Here is a 19,018-nt window from a genome sequence, read left to right on the forward strand (position 1 = left end):
CTGCTGTAAAGTCTTATTTCACACAGCTGAGACATGTTTTAGGAAGTTTGCTAAAAGACCCCTGGAGACCTCCTTATTGTGACCTCCCTGTTATTGTGTTTAATTTGATTGAACTTTTCTGCCCTCCTGCTTTTCAGCTTCTCTAATAGTCTCACATTAAAGCAATTCTAAGAACCACCATAAAGGGGAAATTTTTTCTTGAAAGCAATAAAATGATATGGACTGTTTGAATGTAAAATATATGAAGTCAGTCATTATACGTTAGTGCTGCTCTGACATAGGGACGTAGTATTGAGAAGCAACTTTTGCTTGATTTTCAGAGAAATGGAATCATCCTATCGCTGATCTACGTAAACAAATTGAAGAATTGTCTGAAAGAAAATATGGTATGTCTAAACTGGAAAAGTCCTGTAATCTTATGTTCATGGGCGTTTACACAATGGAGTTACTGTTCATCATGGGGGTACCGTGGACAATCCCAGGGCTGCTGGCGAGTCATGCCATCCTTACACGTTTCTCCTTGTAAGGTGCTTTGTAGTGTCTACACACTTTGTTTCTAGATTGCTGCAAAGCTGAGGAAAAGTTGTATTTCTTTAGTTATTAGTTAGCATTTCTTTTAAACTTTCAGTATGGAGATTGGAAATTTATTTACATATTTATTGCAAAGCCCTGGATCTTAGGGATTTCATTGAATTATTTATTTATTTATTTTGAGATGGAGCCTCACTCTGTCGCCCAGGCTGGAGTGCAGTGGCACGATCTCGGCTCACTGCAACCTCCGCCTCCTGGGTTCAAGCAGTTCTCTGCCTCAGCCTCCTGAGCAGCTAGGATTACAGGCACCAGCCACCACGCCTGGCTGATTTTTGTATTTTTAGTAGAGACGGGGTTTCATGATCTTGGCTAGGCTGGTCTTGAACTGCTGACCTCCTGATCCACTCACCTCAGCCTCCCAAAGTGCTGGGATTACAGGTGTGAGCTGCCATGCCTGGCCAAATATTATTTTTTTAAATGAATTGTTTCTCTTAGTCTGCTTTGTTAAATTTGGAATTCATCTGGGCGCGGTGGCTCACACCTGTAATCCCAGCACTTTGGGAGGCCAAGGCAGGCAGATATCTACGTCGGGAGTTCGAGACCAGCCTGACCAACATGGAGAAACCCCGTCTCTACTAAAAATACAAAATTAGACGGGTGTGGTGGCGCATGTCTGTAATCCCAGCTTTTCGGGAGGCCAAGGCAGGAGAATCGCTTGAACCCAGGAGGCAGAGGTTGCGGTGAGCCGAGGTTGCACCATTGCACTCTAGCCTGGGCAAAAAGAGCAAAACTCCATCTCAAAATAAATAAATAAATAAAATGTTCAGTACTCACCAAGGTGCCCCTATTGTCTCTACTTTTATCTTGATGCATCACTGAATTGATGTTAGATTTCAAATTCATCATCGCCCTGATACTATTCTATCCTGAAGCCACCTTTATATAGTGATGAAAGAAATTAGCGATTTGTTATTATCCTCTCTCTGTTGGTATACATCAAATGCTCACCTAAAAAGAGCAACAACCAGTGGAAAACATGATGTTTTTATTTGGGTGACTATTTACTTGTAACCTACTAGCAAACTATAAAATTGTATGATATGCAGAATTTTAACTGAATTGCTTTAAGTGAACATTTAAACATGATAAACAATATTGATGGTATTTATGTTAATGTACTTAAAATGAACATTTTTCTTCATTATGAGTAATATAACCTACTCCTCAATGAAAACCTAGCACTAAATTTGCTAATGAATTCAATAACATTTCCATAATATTTTTAGTTACATGCTTAAGGTTCTCTTAGTGTTTCTCCCACTTTTTAATAGCTTATGCCTTTTTCACCTTTGGTTTATTTTGGTTCATTTTAAAGCAAAAACCTCACAACATGTGATATCTGGAAACACTGTAACCTAGTGGTAAGACCATAGGCCCTGGGGACACAGGCTGGCCACGTCTCTTCTCCTGTCTGAGCTTTAGTATCCTCTTTTGTGGTCATGAGAACTGAAGATCTGTCCCGAAGATTTGATAAGATAGTAAAGTGCTTCACATAATACCAGACATATACACAGTAAATGCTTCCTCCTTATATTTTTATTGATTGATTGATTGAGACAGAATCTTGCTCTCTTGCCCAGGCTGGAATGCAGTGGCGTGATAATGGTTTCTGCAACCTCCACCTCCTGGGTTCAGGCAATTCTCCTGCCTCAGCCTCCCGAGTAGCTGGGATTACAGTTGCCTGCCACCATGCCCAGCTAATTATTGTACTTTTAGTACAGACGTGGTTTTACCATGTTGGCCAGGCTGGTCTTGAACTCCTGACCTCATGATCTGCCTGCCTCGGCCTCCCAAACTGCTGGGATTACAGGTGTGAGCCACTGTGCCCAGCCTGTCTTTTCTCTTCACACCCGCAGTTCATGATGAAATATTAAATATGTACTAGTGGATATTACTTTGTTGAATATTGTCTAGTGAATATTAAATATTTATTCTCACCTTTCAGACATGAACTTATGAATTCAACAGGTGAAGATTTACAACTTGATAAATCAGCTTTGTGAGGTACGTCTTCAGTCTTAAGTCAGATTAGAAGATTATGTGAGGTAATTAACACTTAACATTGATTTAATGGTGGCTTCCACATGAAATAGTATGCCTCTAAGTATTAATTATGTCCTAGGACAGGAGAATTCATGTTGTCAAAATTCTCATACTCTCTAGAGCAATAAACATTTTCTTTTTATTAGTGAATATTGCATTTATGGGTAGACAAAACTGAACGAACAATATTTGTTCTACTTTTGAGATGCAAGATTCATCTGGCATAATGCATTGAACAGGTTATTATTGAAGTCTACACCAGTCAACTGAATAAGCATTCATCAAATGTCCATGATATGCAGGACGTAAGTTTTCTTTTAGAGTATGGAACCATGCATATTATCTTTTAAGTAGATGATTTAGTTAGATATGTTTTTAAAGAACTAGAAATATAATTGATTTTCTTGTTTTGGCTCTGGAGTGGAGTGGGGACGAAACAGAATGGATTCACACAGTTTAGATTTACTAAAATGGAAGGATTGCAGCAGGATCATATCCCTAGTCTCCCCATAGCAAATGTCACCTGCTAGCTGTTTTTTTTTTTTTTTGGAGGTTGAAGTTTTGTTCTGTCGCCCACGCTGGAGTGCAGTGGTATGATCTCAGCTCATGGCAAGCTCACCTCCTGGGTTCAAGCAATTCTCCCTGCCTCAGCCTCCTAAGTAGCTGGGATTACAGGCCTCTGCCACCACGCCTGCCTAATTTTTGTATTTGTAGTAGAGTTGGGGTTTCACCATGTTGGCCAGGCTGGCCTTGAACTCCTGACTTCAGGAGATTCACCCGCCTCAGCCTCCCAAAGTGCTTGGGATTATGGGTGTGTCACTGCACTTGGATTTAATGGGATATTTCACTACAGACTTTGGTAAACAGAATATTAGCATTTTTGGTGTTCTTTTTATTTTACTCATACTATTTTTCTTTGGACTCAATCACAATAACAGAATTAAAGATCAAAGTGTAAAAGTTAAAGACCAGTACAGATTCAATAATTATTCTTTTCTACATACTGTGTTTAAATGATATCCCTTTTTCTTTTTGTTCTTATAGCTCGAGCTGTAAAAGCCAAAGGTCCGGTGATGATCCCATACCCTTTTTTCCAGTCTCATGTTGAAGATTTTTATGTAGAAGGCCTTCCCAAAGGAAATTTTTTTTTTTTTTTGAGATGGAGTTTTCACTCTTATCGCCCAGGCTGGGGTGCAGTGGCGCAACCTTGCTGGTCACTGCAACCTCTGCCTCCTGGGTTCAAGAAATTCTCCTGCCTTAGCCTCCCAAGTCGCTGGGATTACAGGTGCCCACCACCACACCAGGCTAATTTTTGTATTTTTAGTGGAGATGGGGTTTCACCATGTTGGCCGGGCCAGTCTCGAACTCCTGACGTCAAGTGATCTTCCCGCCTCGGCCTTCCAGAGTGCTGAGATTACAGACGTGAACCCATGCCTGGCCAGGAATTTTGTTTTTTAGGAAGGCTTTCTACTAATGGAATTCCTGGCCTTGAGAGGATGTTACTTTCGAAGGAAAGGATTTTTTTGTTATTAAAAGGTAAGATTCCTGGATTCTTATTGGACTGTTATCTCTGTTATGAGTAATCCATCTTTAATCATTCACCACTAGGGTTGTATTTAATTAAGTCTGAGTTATTTTATGGTAGTTTTGTTTTGTTTTGTTTTGTTTTGTTTTTACCGAATTTCGTTCTCATTGCCGTGGCTTGAGGGCAATGACGTGATCTCAGGTCACCACATTCTCTGCCTTCCAGGTTCAAGCAATTCTCCTGCCTCAGCCTCCTTAGTAGCTGGATTTACAGGCATGCGCCACCATGCCTGGCTAATTTTTTGTATTTTTAGTAGAGATGGTGTTTCACCATGTTGACCAGGCTGGTCTAGAACTCCTGACCTTGGGTGATCCACCTGCCTCGGCCTCCCAAAGTGCTGGGATTACAGGCATGAGCCACTGCGCCCAGCCTGGGCCTGCTTCTTTCTCTTTTTCTTTTTTTTTCATTAGCAGCTTAAAATTGGTGCCTTATTCAGACACAAGCAAAAGGACATTAGCCCAGCTTTGGAAATAGGTGAGAGCCCACCTATGATTTTCCTAGTTTCTCCTCCCCTTTTGCTTTTTGCTCTCTTGTTAGTATATTAATTGTTTTCACTCTCTGAATCTTTTTTCCCCATTTCTTTGGCAGACGTTTTTACTTGTCTTGGAAGAGTAGGTGAAGAGCTGTTTTTAGGACTCTTTGAAAGGGTACAGTATGGGTGACAGTCTTGGCTAATGGTAACATCCAGGGAGCTGGGGTCAGCGTGAGCTGGAATCAGTTCAAATTAGCAAAACACTGTCACTCAGTGGCAGGAATACAAGTGACTGCAAAGTGTTAAACACATCTGGAAAGGGATACTGACATCATCCTCAGAATCTGTGGGGAGTTCACATAGCCAGTTAAGACTCATTCCTCTTTGACCCTATAAAGATTCTTTAAAGAATAATACCCTTAGTGGTTTTCTAGCCAGCTTGCCTGCTCATTTATCTTTGAGGACGACATGCCTTGTGGAGCTCCACAGGCCCCAGAGGGGTATGGATTCTGCATTTAAAAGTGCTGAAGCTGAGAGACTGGGTCTTGGTGGACCCCAAGAGTTCTGTTTCTCCTCTACTCATTGTTCCTTTTTTTCCCAACAGCTGGCATTGCTGTTTAAATGGGTTGTTCTTTGCTGTTTTAAGTTGTTTCATAGTGGTGTGTCAGGATTTGGGTTTTCTTAATACTTTCCAAGCTGGTGACTTGAGTGGTGGTTAGGGAGGAAATGTTTTAGGGCTGTTCTGGAGCTATTGAGGTCAGGTGTCTAGATACTCCCAGCTTGTCTGTTGAGGAGAATGCTGTTCTCATTGTGCTGCCTTTGGTGGTGCTGTGTGTGGCTCTTTAGATGTGGGTGGAGGTGAGCTGGGGGAGTTAATGAGATCTTTTTTAGGTGCTTTTGATAAAGTAGCCTGCCCTACAGGATTCACTGTGACTTTTTTCCTTAACCTATGCATTTCTCTCTGCTAGCTTTTGCTGTCTTTCTCATGCCTTTGATTTTCCCAGCTCCTCTTAGTTGAATTAACCTAAGTGCTCTGCTATGGTTTAAATGTGTCCCCCAAAGTTTATGTGCTGGAAACTCAATCCTCAATGCAACAGTTGGGATGTGGGGCCTAATAAAATAGCCTTCATGAATGAGTTAATGTTGTTATTGTGGTAATAGATTAGTAATCACAGAGTGGGCTTATTATAAAACAGAGTTCAGCCCCTTTTGCCCTCTTGCTTTCTTGCACTCTCTTTTCCTTCTGCCTTCTGTAGTGGGATGATGCAGCAAGAAGACCCTTACCAGATGCAGGCCCCTCAACCTTGGACTTCCTAACCTCCAGAACTGTTAAGAAATAAAATTTATTCCTTTCCTTTCCTTTTCTTTCTCCTTTCCCTTCTCTTCCCTTTTCTTCCCTTCCCCTCCCTCCCTCTCTCTCTCCCTCCCTCCCTCCTTCCCTCCCTTCCTCCTTCCCTCTTTCTCTCTTTCCCTTCCTTCCTTTCCTTCTTTCCCTTCCTTCCTTTCCTTCCCTCCTTCCCTTTTTCCCTCCTTCCCTCCTTCCTTCCTTTTTTCTTTCCTTCCTTTTTTCCTTTTTATAAATTATGCAGTCTGTGGTATTCTTTTATAGAAGCATGAAATGGACAAAGACTCCATTTTCAAGAGCAAGCACTTTTGTAGTTTCTGAGTGAATTATGACTGCAAAGGAAGTTCTATAGGTAGCTTCAGATCCACTACCTAGGAAGCATGCTACCAAGCAGACCTAGGATCTAGGATTTGATCAAGTGCTGGGCAACATGATACCTCTGCAATTTAGCACTTCCCTATATACCTCCAGTTGGCTCAGCCCATTAGGGCTAAAACTACCCCTCATATCCTGGTGTCTCTTATAGGCAGAAGCCTTGCCTAAACCCTAAGCTGCTTGGCTCACATTCTGTCTTGTGGTTTTTTTGTAGGGGGTTCAAATATACACAAAAGAAATATGTTGAACCTCCATGCACCCAACCCGCAGATTAAGCAGTTACCTCCATTTTTCCAGATTTGTTTCGTCTGCTTCAATCTCCCTAAAAATTTATGTTTGTACAGGAAAGACTGAATAAATAGCTAATTCTCCACCCTACCTCTCATCTTAAGTCACTTTTCAGAGTAGTAAGTTAGTGACCTAGTAACCTTCCCTCTAATGACCAGTAGTTTTTTTTTCTGAATACCATTATGAACTCATAGATTATTGTTTGCATTTGATGTATTTCAGGTCATTGCAGTCTTTATTGTTTTGGATGCTTACATTGTCTCATCTAGGTTAATAATTATCTCTTCAAGTTGACTTTCGTGACTTTTTGACGTGATCCTGTTGGACTTTGATGGCTTCCTTGCTTTCTGGCAAAAAAGATGTTCCAGGATCAATATACTGCACCATACATGGAGTCAGCCATTTCTCTAGGGAAACTTGATTCCTTTTAGTAGAGAACAGAGTTTGAGGTCTTGGACTGAATGACTTTTGTGAACCTCCTCTCCTGAGACTACAGCCTGCATCCCTGCATATAGCCCATTTGGAGCTCTTGCTGGGCACCAACAGATCTCCTAAAACTGCTATATAGTTCTGCCTCACTCTTACAAAGATTCATCTCTTGAGAGTTTTGTGCTCTACCCCCAGATGTGGTCTTTCTGGTTCTGAAGCTTTTGCTTCAGTCACCCTGAATTTTGCCAGCCCTATGCATGCTATACCTTGGATTGCCAACTTGCCGTCACTGAAGCCAGTTTCTCTGGTTAGAATAGTTGCCCAAACCCATGCCTAATACTCTAGTAAACAAGGTTCTACCTAAGTTCATCAGCCTCCCTAAGTTCTGGAATTACAGGCTGCCACCATGCCCGGCCTTCACCAACATTTGCCATTATCCGTTTTTTTTTCTTCCTTTATACCTTAAAGCAGTATAAGAACAAGTGTCTTCAATTATAGGAAACAGTATAATCCCAGGGCATTAGGAGGCTAAGACAGGAAGATGTCTAGATGCCAGGAGTTTTTTTTTTTGTTGTTGTTGTTTTGTTTTTGTTATTGTTGTTGTTGTTTTTGACAGAGTCTTGCTCTGTCACCCAGGGTGGAGTGCAGTGATGGGGTCCACTGCAACCTCCACCTCCCAGGTTCAAGTGATTCTCCTGCCTCAGCCTCCCGAGTAGGTGAGACTACAGGTACACGCCACTACTGCCCAGCTAATTTTTGTATTTTTGATAGAGTCAGAGTTTCACCATGTTGGCCAGGCTGGTCTCAAACTCCAGACTTCAGGTGATTTGCCTGCCTTAGCTTCCCAAAGTGCTGGGATTACAAGCATGAGCCACCATGCCCAACCTGATGCCAGGAGTTTTAGACTAGCCTGGGCAACATAGCAAGACCTTGTCTCTACAGAATATTTAAAAATTAGCCAAATGTGGTGGTGCCTGTGTATAGTCTGTCTCCCTCTCTCTCTTTTTTTTTTCTTTCTAACTTTTTGTGACATGGTCTGGCTCTGTCACCCAGGCTGAAGTGCAGTGGTGTGATCATGGCTCACTGCAGCCTGAAACTCCTGGGATCAAGTGATCAATCCTCCCACCTCATCCTACCAAGTAGTAGGGACCACAGGTGTATGCCACCCAGGTCTTTCTATGTTGTCCAGGCTGGTCTTGAGCTCCTGGCCTCAAGCAATCCTCTCACCTTGGCCCCCCACAGTGCAAGGATTACAGGTATGAGCCACCATGCCTGGCCCCTACCCTGCCTACTGAGAACCAAAAGAAGGACCCAAATTCTCCTTAGCTCAACTCGAGCCATTTCCTGATTGCTTCATCAGCAAGGAGCTGGTTATTGGGCTGTCCAGGCCTCCCAAGCAGCACAGAAATGAGGTGAAGGAGTTTTCCTGTTGCTCCACTCTGTAAGGAGTTGGAGGGTGATGTTTACTCGTTTGCAGAGAGAGATGCCTTGTAGGCACCTCAGGATGGAGAGGACCCTGATTCCAATGTCCTTTTTTTCTTCAGAAACAGGACCTTGCCCTGTCACTCAGGATGGAGTTCAGTGCTCCTATCATGGCTCATTATAGCCTCAAACTCCCAGGCTCAAGCAATCCTACCATGTCAGCCTTCCCCTAGCTGGGACTACAGGTAAGCATCGTGACACTCAGTGAATTTTGTTTTTATTTTGTTGTAGAGATGGGACCTCAGTATGTTGCCACAGCTGACCTTGAACTCCTGCACTCAAGGGATTTTCCTGCCCTGGCCTCCCAAAGTACTGGTATTACAGGCATGAGCCATTGTGCCCACCGTCTCTGGTTCTTAACCTTCTGCCTCCCTCTTCCAGTTTTAAAGAATGCTTGTAATTACATGGGCTCTCCTAGATACTCCAGGATAATCTTGTTTTAAGGTCAGCTGATGAGCAACATTAATTTTATCTGCACTCTTAATTCTCCCTTCCTATGTAATTGTGCTGTGTAACATAGGACATGAGCAATTGGTGGTGGTGGGGGTTATTACTTTGGCCACCACAGTAACTATTTTATGCCAGGTACTCAGCTAAGCACTGGTGAATTAAGCATGAATAACACACACTCCCTAATCTCCATCCATTCATGGGAGGAGCACTTCACCTGCCATGCTCCTGAGAATCTCGGGAGTCAAAGAAGTCTTCTATGAGGAGGTGATGCCAAAGCAGACAAGTGACAGAGGAGTCGAAGCTAGCTAGGAAGAGAGTAGAGGTTTAAGGGGAAGCATATTATAAGCAGAGGATATTACCCACTTCAGAGACTCCCAGAGGAGAAAGAGTGTGTGTTCAAGGGGCAGATGAGGCTCAGTTGGACTCCATAGCAGATGAAATGGAGAGGGGCAAGCAGTGAGGCTGCCTTGCAAGGCAGGGCAGAGCAGGGGCTGTTAAGGAGTTTGGACTTAATCCCTGAGGCAAGGAGAAGTGATGTAAATGGGGGAGTAACATGATGAGATTCATGGATTAGAGACATGGCTCAGGCTGCTATAGAGAAGGCACCAGGGAGAGCAGATGGCTCAATGGGTGTGCAGGAGACCTCTCCCTGAGTTTAGGGAGAGGTTTTTAAAACAGAAGAAGTTTGAGTAATTCAAATGATGATGGGAAGGAGCTAAAAGTGGGGGATAGGTTAAAGATACAGGAAAGTGGGAGGAAGAACTGACAAGTGAGGTTCCAGAGAGGGCAGGAGAAGAGGAGATTCCCATAGGGGGATTAACACTTTCTTTTCTTTTTTCTTTCTAAGACAGGGTCTCACTCTGTCGCCCAGGCTGGAGTGCAGTGGCACAATCTTGGCTCACTGTAGTGTAGACTTCCCAGGCTCAAGGGATTTCTCCCATCCCAGACTCCCAAGTAGCTGGAACTACGGGTGTGCACCACCATCACACCTGGCTAATGTCTCTTTTTTTTGGTACACACAGAGTCTCACTATTTAGCACTGATTGGTCTCCTACTCCTGGCCTCAAGCGATCCTCCTGCCTAGGCTTCCCAAATTGCTGGGATTACAGGCATGAGCCACAATGCCTGGCCTCTGCTAGTTCCGTATTCTCTAGAGTTGTCTTTACTTTGTGCTAGTGTGTCCCTCATTGTGCTGATCCTCTGTAAAAATTAATCTTTTTTTTTTTTTTTTTTGAGATGGAGTTTCACTCTTGCTGCCCAGGCTGGAGTGCAATGGCGCTATCTCGGCTCAGCGCAACCTCCACCTGCCGGGTTCAAGCGATTCTCCTGCCTCAGCCTCCCGAGTAGTTGGGATTACAGGCATGTGCCACCATGCCCAGCTAATTTTGTATTTTTAGTAGAGATGGGGTTTCTCTATGCTGGTCAGGCTGGTCTCGAACTCCTGACCTCAGGTGATCTGTCTGCCTTGGCCTCCCAATGTGCTGGGATTACAGGCATGAGCCATTTTGCCTGGCCAAAATTAATACTTTTTATATTAAATTTACTTATATACATATATATACGTTTTTTCTTTTTGATACCAGGTCTCACACTGTCACCCAGGCTGGAGTACAGTGGCACAACCTCTGCTCACTGCAGCCTCCACCTGCCAGGCTCAAGCAATTCTCCTGCCTCAGCCTCCCGAGTAGCTGGGATTACAGGTAAGTGCCACCACACCCAGCTGATTTTTGTGTTTTTTGTAGAGACGAGGTTTCGCCGTGTTTCCCAGACTGTTCTCAAACTCCTGAGCTCAAAGCAGTCCACCCACCTTGGCCTCCCAGAGTGCTGGGATTACAGGTGTGAGCCATCTTGCTCATTCTAGTTTAAACTTTTGAGTGGTTTGTGTCTCCTGATTGGACTCCTACAAATACAGAATTGATGCTAGGAAGGGTACCAGGAGATAGACGCACACAGATGGGATTTGGGAATAGGTTTGGTTATCCAAGGAGCAGTGCTGAGCTCCTTGCTAATGGGATATGGGATGCTGGTGATTTCCAGGAAGTGAGCTCACAATGACTCAAGCTGCCACATACTGTTGATTGTGAAATGCCAGTTGAAGTATATGTCCTGCGAGCTTAGGGGTGCTACAAGTTGACCACTGCAGCAGTAAAGATGACTCTGAAGAATGGCGTGGGATGGATCCTTTCAAATGCACTTGAGCAGCGGTCTCCAACCACAGGGCCACAGAGCTGGAGGTGAGCAGCAGGCGAGTGAAGGGAAACTTCATCTGTATTTCTAGCCCCTCCCATCGCTTGCATGACCACCTGAGCTCCATGTCCTGTCAGATCAGCAGCAGCATTAGATTCTCATAGGAGCACAAACTCTGTTGTGAAGTGTGCATGTGAGGGATCTAGGTTGTGTACTCCTTATGAGAATCTAATGCCTGATATTCTGTTACTGTCTCCCATCACCCCAGATGGACAGTCTAGTTGCAGGAAAACAAGCTCAGAGATCCCACTGAGTCTACATTATAGTGAGTTGTAGAATCATTTCATTATATATTACTATGTAGTAATAATAGAAATAAAGTGCACAATATATGTAATGCACTTGAATCATCCTGAAATTATTCCCTCACTCCCAGTCTGTGGAAAAATTGTCTTCCACACATTCACTCTGTTTTTTGGTAGAGGCAGGGTCTTAATATATTGCCCAGGCTGATCTCAAACTCCTGGCCTCAAGTAATATACCTCTCTCAGCCTCCCAAAGTGCTGAGATTACAGGCATAAGCCACCACCCTCAACCAAGACTTTCTTAAACCAAATAAAAATTAAGTGAGATTACTTGAGCCCAGGTGGTCAAGGCTGCAGTGAGCCTGATTGCACCACTGCACTCCAGCCTAGGTGACAGAATGAGACTGTCTCAAAAAATAAAATAAAATACAAATTAACCCTTTATGACATTCCCAGTAACTTCCTACGTGTTCCCCAGAAGTCTTTGAATTCTGTTTAATTTTCACATAACATTTAAGACATTTAAGAATTTATGTCTGTCTGTGTCATCCGTTTATGTCAAAAGATGTCTTTTTGTCACTTCCAGCTGGATCTACTATGAAGGACTTCTGAATCCAGGAAGAGAGACTGACTGGGCAACATGTTATTCAGGTACAAAAAGATTTGGACTGTAACTTAAAAATGATCAAATAATAGTGCATGCATCAAGTGCAATGGGAAGCTCTTCTGGAGAGTGAGAGAAGCTTCCAGTTAAGGTGACATTGAAGCCAAGTCCTGAAAGATGAGGAAGAGTTGTATGAGAGTGGGGAGGGAAGGGGGAGGTGGAGGGATGGGGAATGGGCCGGGATGGGATAGCGCAAACTGCCCAGGAAGGGAAACCAGCACCGTACAGACCTGAACAACGAAGATGGCGTATTTTGTTCAGGGAATGGTGAATTAAGTGTGGCAGGAATGCTTTGTAGACACAGTAATTTGCTTGTATGGAATTTTGCCTGAGAGACCTCATTGCAGTTTCTGATTTTTTGATGTCTTCATCCATCACTGTCCTTGTCAAATAGTTTGGAACAGGTATAATGATCACAATAACCCCAAGCATAATATTTCGTTAATTCTCACAGAATCACATGTAGGTGCCACAGTTATCTCCATTTTATGAATGGAGTGATGAAGCCTTAGGAATAATGAATGATTTGTGCAGGCTCACCTGGATATTAAGACTGAGTCAAATGTTGGGTCTGGTCTGACTTTAATGTTTGCTTTGTTCATGAGCACCACATATTGCCTCTCCTATGCAGTTAAGCAGGTAGGTGACAGAAAAGCCCATGTTTGTCTCTACTCACACACTTCTGACTGAATGTATGTATGGAGTTTCTACACCAAATTCTTCAGTGCTCTGGATATTAACTGGGTATCCCATGACTTTATTCTGACACTACCTGGAGTTAGCACAGACCCCACAAGTTAGGGGCTCAGTCCCACGAGGCCATCCTCACTTCAGATGCCAATGGCAAGTCCTAAGTTGTCACCATACTTTTGACCAACCTGTTACCAATCGGGGGTTCCCATAACTGTCTTCTTGGGTTTAATAATTTGCTAGAACAGTTTTCAGAACTCAGAAAAACAGTTTATTTTCTTTTTTTCTGAGAGAGAGGGTCTTATTTTGTTGCCCAGGCTGGTGTGCAATGGTGCAGTCATAGCTCATTGCAGCCTTGGTTGTCTGGGCTCCAGTGGTTCTCCCACCTCAGCCTCCCTAGTAGCTGAGACTACATGCCTGCACCACCACATCTGGCTAGTTTCTTTTATTTTTTGTATAGATGGGGTCTTGTTGTGTTGGCCAGGCTGGCCACAAATTCCTGGTCTCAAGTGATCCTCCCACCTCAGCCTCTGAAAGTGCTGGGATTACAGATGTGAGCCACCACATCTGGCCAGTTCATTTCCTATTACTGGTTCATTGTGAAGGATACATCTCAGAAACAGTCAATGAAAGAGACGTGCATGCTGGATGCAGTGGCTCATGCCTGTAATCTCAGCACTTTGGGAGGCCAAGGTGGGAGGATCGCTTAAACTCAGGAGTTTGAGACCAGCCTGGGCAACATGGTGAAAACCTGTCTCTATAAAAAATTAAAAAATAATAATAATAACCGGTGTGGTGTTGTGCACCTAGAGTTCCAACTACTAGGGAAGCTGAGATGAGAGGATACCTTGAGCTGGGGACTGGGGAGGCTTAGGTTACAGTAAGCTGAGATTGTGCCACTGCACTCTAGCTTGGACAAAAGAGCCTGATCCTGTCTCAAAAAAAAGAAAGATACCCAGGGCAAATTAAGTTCGGAGGGGCACAGAGCTCCCATGCCCTCTGTTGAACATGCGACCCTCCCAGCATCTCCTGTGTCCAGCAACCCTGAAAGCTCTGCAAACCCCGTTCAGGGTGTTTATGGAGGCTTTATTATGCAAGCATGATTGATAAAATCTTTGGCTGTTGGTGATTAAGTCGGTCTCCAGCCCCTCTTCCTCCTGGAGTTCAGTGCATGAGGCTGAAAGTTCCAAGCCTCTTACCATGTGGTTGCGTGGTAATCAGCCCTCCTCTTGAAGAAATTTAGGAGCTTGCAGTCACCCAGTCATCTCAACAACATCCCCAAATGCATTCTTACCATGCTGGAGATCCCAAGTTCTTAGAGGCTCTTGTGTTAGAAACCTTGGACCAAGACCAAATATTAAAACAAAAGATGTTCCTGTCACATCTATCACTGAGGTCTTTGTAAGAGCTTTAGAAGCTCTGTGCCAGGAACCAGGGACAGAGATTAAATATATATTTCTTTTCTTTTTTTTGAGACAGAATCTCCTGTGTCATCCAGGCTGGAGTGCAGTGGTGTGATCATAGCTCACTATAGCTTTGGCCTCCTGAGATCAAGCAATCCTCCCATCTCAACCTCCCAAGTAGCTAGGACTACACATGCATGTCACCCATGCCCAGCTCATTTTTGTAGAGTCAGAGTTTTGCCATGGTGGCCAGGTTGGCCGTGTTGGCCAGATGGGGTCTTCTTTTGTTGCCCAGGCTGGCCACAAATTCCTGGGCTCAAGTGATCCTCCCACCTCGTCCTTGTAGAGATGAGATTGAGTTATGTTGTCCAGGCTGATCTCAAACTCCTGGGCTAAATCGATTGTCTCACCTCAGCCTCTCAAGGAGCTGGGACTACAGGCGCATACCACCATGTCGGGCTAATATTTATTTTTATTTTTTTCTAGAGGGGGTGGTCTCACTGTGTTTTTCGTGCTAGTTTCAAACTTCGGGCCTCAAGTGTTCCTCCTGCCTTGACCTCCCAAAGTGTTGGGATTCTGGGTGGGAGCCACCATGCCCAGCAATCACAAGGGTCTTTATAAAAAAAAGAGAGTAGGAGACTCAGAATTGGAGCAGGAGATGTGGTGATGAAAGCAGAGGTAAGAGAGGGAGATTTGAAGATGCTTCACCTCTGGCTTTGAAGATGGAGTCAGGGGCCATGATCCAGGGAATGGGGGTGGCTTCTAGAAGCTGGAAAAGCCAAGGGAACATATTAGAGTCTCCAGAAGGAATGCAGCCCTGCTGACACCTTGACTTTAGCCTTAATAGACCTAGTTTGGGTTTCTGGCCCCTAGAACTGTAAGATGGTAGATTTGTGGTGCTTTAAGCCACTAAATGTAGGAAACTGCAAACTATGTTGCAGCAGCAAGAAGAAATGAACATGAAGCCAGGCATGATGGCTCATGCCGGTAATCCCAGCACTTTAGGAATTTAGGCAGGAGGATCACTTGAGGCCAGGAGTTCAAGACCAGTCTGGGCAACATAGTAAGACCTTGTCTCTACAAAAAATGAAAAAATTGGCCAGGCATGGTGGCTCACGCCTGTAATTCCAGCACTTTGGGAGGCCGAAGTGGGCAGATTACCTGAGGTCAGGAGTTTGACACCAGCCTGGCCAACATTGTGAAACCCCGGCTCTACTAAAAATACAAAAATTAGCTGGGCGTGGTGGCACACACCTGTAATCCCAGCTACTTGGAAGGCTGAGGCAGGAGAATCACTTGAATCTGGGAGGTGGAGGTTGCAGTGAGCCGGGATCGCACCGTTGCACTACAGCCTGGGCAAGAAGAGTGAAACTCTGTCTCAAAATAAAATAAAATAAAATAAAATACTAAAAAATTTAGCCAGGCATGGTGGCATGAACCTGGAGTCCCAGGTACTCGGGAGGCTGAGGTGGGAGGATCGCTTGAGCCTGGAAATTTGAGGTTGCAGTGAGCTGTGATTTTGCCACTGCACTCCAGCCTTGGTGACAGTGAGATCTTGAAAAAAAGAAAGAAGAAAGTAAAGAAAGAAGAAATGAGCATGGCGGGCATGGGGACAGATGGTAATGTTAAATAGAATAGTCAGGGGTGGCCTCCTAAGTGAAAATTGAGTAAGGATTTGAAGGAGGGGAAGGAGGTGGCCAAGGTGCTGAGGGAAGAGGATTGTAGGCAGAAACAATAGAATAAACTGTCTGAGGTGTGTCTCTGGCTCTGGAAGGAGGCCCATGGAGCAGATGGAGAGAGGAAGAGAATTAGGGGAGGGAGCCAGGGAGTTGCTGGGTGGGGATCAGTACAGATCACATAAGCCCTGGGAGGTTATTGCTGGGGCTTTGGCTTTTACTCTGACTGAGATGGGAACTGCGGGAGGGTTCTGAGCAGAGAGGCGACATGATCTGTCTCCCGATTTAAAAGCATTCTCTGGCTGCTGAGTTGAGAAAGACTGTGGGAAGATGTGATAGAAGCATGGGGGCCAAGCTTTGGCAACATCCAGGTGGGAGATGATGGTGGTCCTGACCAGGGTCGTGGTGGTGTTGAGAGATGGTCAGAGGGGAGAAGTAGGGGAGGAGGCCAGGGAGTTGCTGGGTGGGGATCTTTAGTAGATATCGAAGACAATCAACAGGATTTCCTGACAGACCGGATATGGGGTGTGAGAGAAGGCAGTGGTCAAGGTTGAGTTTGATTGTTACTGAAATTATTAAGTAATTTAGAAAACACTACTGCCTTTCCCAATCCTACCAAGTATGGGATGCTAGATTAAAGAAATCTCTTCAGGCTGATTGCAATGGCTCATGCCTGTAGTCCCAGCTCTTTGGTAAGCAGAGGTTCGAGTATCTTTTAAGGGCAGGTGTTCAAGACCAGCCTGGACAACACAGCAAGATCTGCTCTTTACAAAAATATTTTTCAAAATTAAATAAATGTAGCTAGGCATGGTGATGTGTACTTGTAGTTTCAGCTACTCAGGAGGCTGAAGTGGGCAGATCTCTTGAGGTCAGGAGTTTGAGGCCAGCTTGGGCAACATAGCAAGAACCCTCACTCTACAAAAAAATTTAAAAAATAACCAGGCATGGTGACACTCAACTGTACTACCAGCTACTGGGGAACTGAGGCAGGAAGATGGCTTGAGCCCAGGAGGTCGAGGCTGCAGCGAGCTGTAAATGCACAGCTGCACTCCAGTCTGGGTGACAGAGCAGTACCTGTCTCACAATACAAATAAAAATACAAGTAAAATAATATCTCAAGTCAGAGCCTTTTGGCTCTGCAGCCCTTGAAACCCCTCAGCCGTGCAGTGGGGTTTGCATCGCTGGGAATGAGGAGACCCCTGCCCGGTGTTGTTGCGTGGCTAATCAGTGTTTTAAAAGATACATTAATCGGGGTGGGCGCGGTGGCTCACACCTGTAATCCCAGCACTTAGGGAGACCCAGGAGGGTGGATCATCTGAGGTCAAGAGTTCAAGACCAGCCTTGCCAACATGGTGAAACTCCTTCTCTACAAAGAAAATACAATAATTAGCTGCACATGGTAGTGGACGCCTGTAATCCCAGCTACTTGGGAGGCTGAGGTAGGAGAATCACTTGAACCTGCGGGGCGGAGGTTGCAATGAGCTGAGATTGAGCCACTTCACTCCAGCCTGGGCAAGAGAACAAGACTTTGTCTCAAAGAAAAAAAAGTATTATATCAACATGTAATGGTTTTATTATTAATATGTAATGAATATTAAATATTTTTAAAATCTTATATCAACATGTAATGGCTTTAATATGTGATGAATAATATTTAAAAATTTGGGTCTTATTTTCTAGTTTTAATATAATTATCTACAGAAAGAGATAGTCTTAGAGATCTTCAATAAAGTTAAAAAAGGTAAAGGGATGTTAGACCCCAAAAGATTGAGAATTTCTAGTTTACAAATATTCAGACTAAGCCACATACAGCTTGATACTTGAACTACTTTTTTTCTTTGTTTTTTATTTTAGGAGATGGGAGTCTCACCCTGTCACCCAGGCTTGAGTACAGTAGTGCTATCACAGCTCACTGCAGCCTTGAACTCCTGGGCTAAGGGTACTCCTACCTGAGCCTCCTGAGTAGCTAGGACTGTAGGTATACATGACGATACTTGGCTAATTTTTAAATTGTTTTGTAGACATGGGGTCTCACTTTGTTGGCCAGGCTGGTGTCAAACTAGTGGCCTCAAGTGACCCTTCCACCCCTGCCTCCCATCCTCGAGGTATGTGCCACCACAAGGAGCACTTGTTCAATTTTCTAAAGAAAAAATTTCTAAAGTAAGGCTGTGGGATGATGGCAGGAAGATAAAAGAAAAACAGAAGAATAAGTTAAAATGACTTATTCACACATATTCTTTTGACAGCAAGAAGAACTTTTAGTATATACATTCCTTACAAACAAACAAACGGCAGATAAACAATGTTGTATAGGAACTTCAACACACACTGTACAATATTCCCACTTTGCTGACATAAGTTATGGAAATTTCGTGGTTTCCTTGAGTGTCGCTACCAGTATTTTGCTTCTCTGATGATTTTTATCAACTTCCTCATCTGTTAACTTCTCTCCAAGGTATGTCATGTCATGACATACTGCTGTTGCACGAACACGGCCAGTGTCTTCCTATTAAACATGTAGAATGCTTTCCTAATTTCTCTTTTTACTCTCTGTCTTTGTGTTCTGCATTTTCCTTACTTTTATTGTCAGAAACTCCAGAAAGTCAGTCGTACTAATTTATCACGATTTGCTTTATTTATTTATACTTTGCTTATATGGAATTTTGCCCAACAGACCTCATTACAATTTCTAACCTGTTTTATTTTGTTTTTTTTTTTCTCTGAGACAGGGTCTCACTCTGTTGTCCAAGGCTGGAGTGTAGTAGTGCTATCGCAGCTGACTGCAGCCTCAACCTTCCAGGCTGAAGCGATCCTCCCACCTCAACCTCCCACGTGGCTGAGACTACAGGTGCTTGCCACTATGCCCAACTAATATTTGGAATTTTTGTATACGTGGATTCCAGAGAGGTGAGAGTGAAACGTGAGTAAGCATGGATTTTGCTATATGCAGAGATGGGGGCTGGAACTAATTCTGTATACTGAGGGACGGCGACTGTATATGATTTTACAATTACGCTGTAGGATACATAC

General features: G+C 43.9%; 1 long non-coding RNA gene across 8 annotated transcripts; it reads left to right on the top strand.

Moving 5' to 3' along the window:
• The first annotated feature begins 319 nt into the window (after nucleotides 1–319).
• Nucleotides 320–18,893, top strand: LOC134757385 (uncharacterized). 8 transcript variants are annotated; one of them, XR_010131267.1, is made up of 7 exons: nucleotides 320–386; nucleotides 2,537–2,595; nucleotides 3,679–4,170; nucleotides 8,673–8,795; nucleotides 10,647–11,297; nucleotides 12,142–12,206; nucleotides 18,718–18,893. It is a non-coding gene; the product is annotated as an uncharacterized lncRNA (long non-coding RNA). The 8 variants fall into 8 exon arrangements; XR_010131266.1 differs by lacking the exon at nucleotides 18,718–18,893 and having other exon boundaries at nucleotides 12,142–13,163; XR_010131265.1 differs by lacking the exons at nucleotides 12,142–12,206; nucleotides 18,718–18,893 and having other exon boundaries at nucleotides 10,647–10,763; nucleotides 11,101–12,047.
• The last annotated feature ends 125 nt before the right edge of the window (nucleotides 18,894–19,018 follow it).

This window comes from Gorilla gorilla, chromosome 17, assembly GCF_029281585.2.
Source record: "Gorilla gorilla gorilla isolate KB3781 chromosome 17, NHGRI_mGorGor1-v2.1_pri, whole genome shotgun sequence".
Lineage (NCBI taxonomy): Eukaryota > Metazoa > Chordata > Mammalia > Primates > Hominidae > Gorilla > Gorilla gorilla.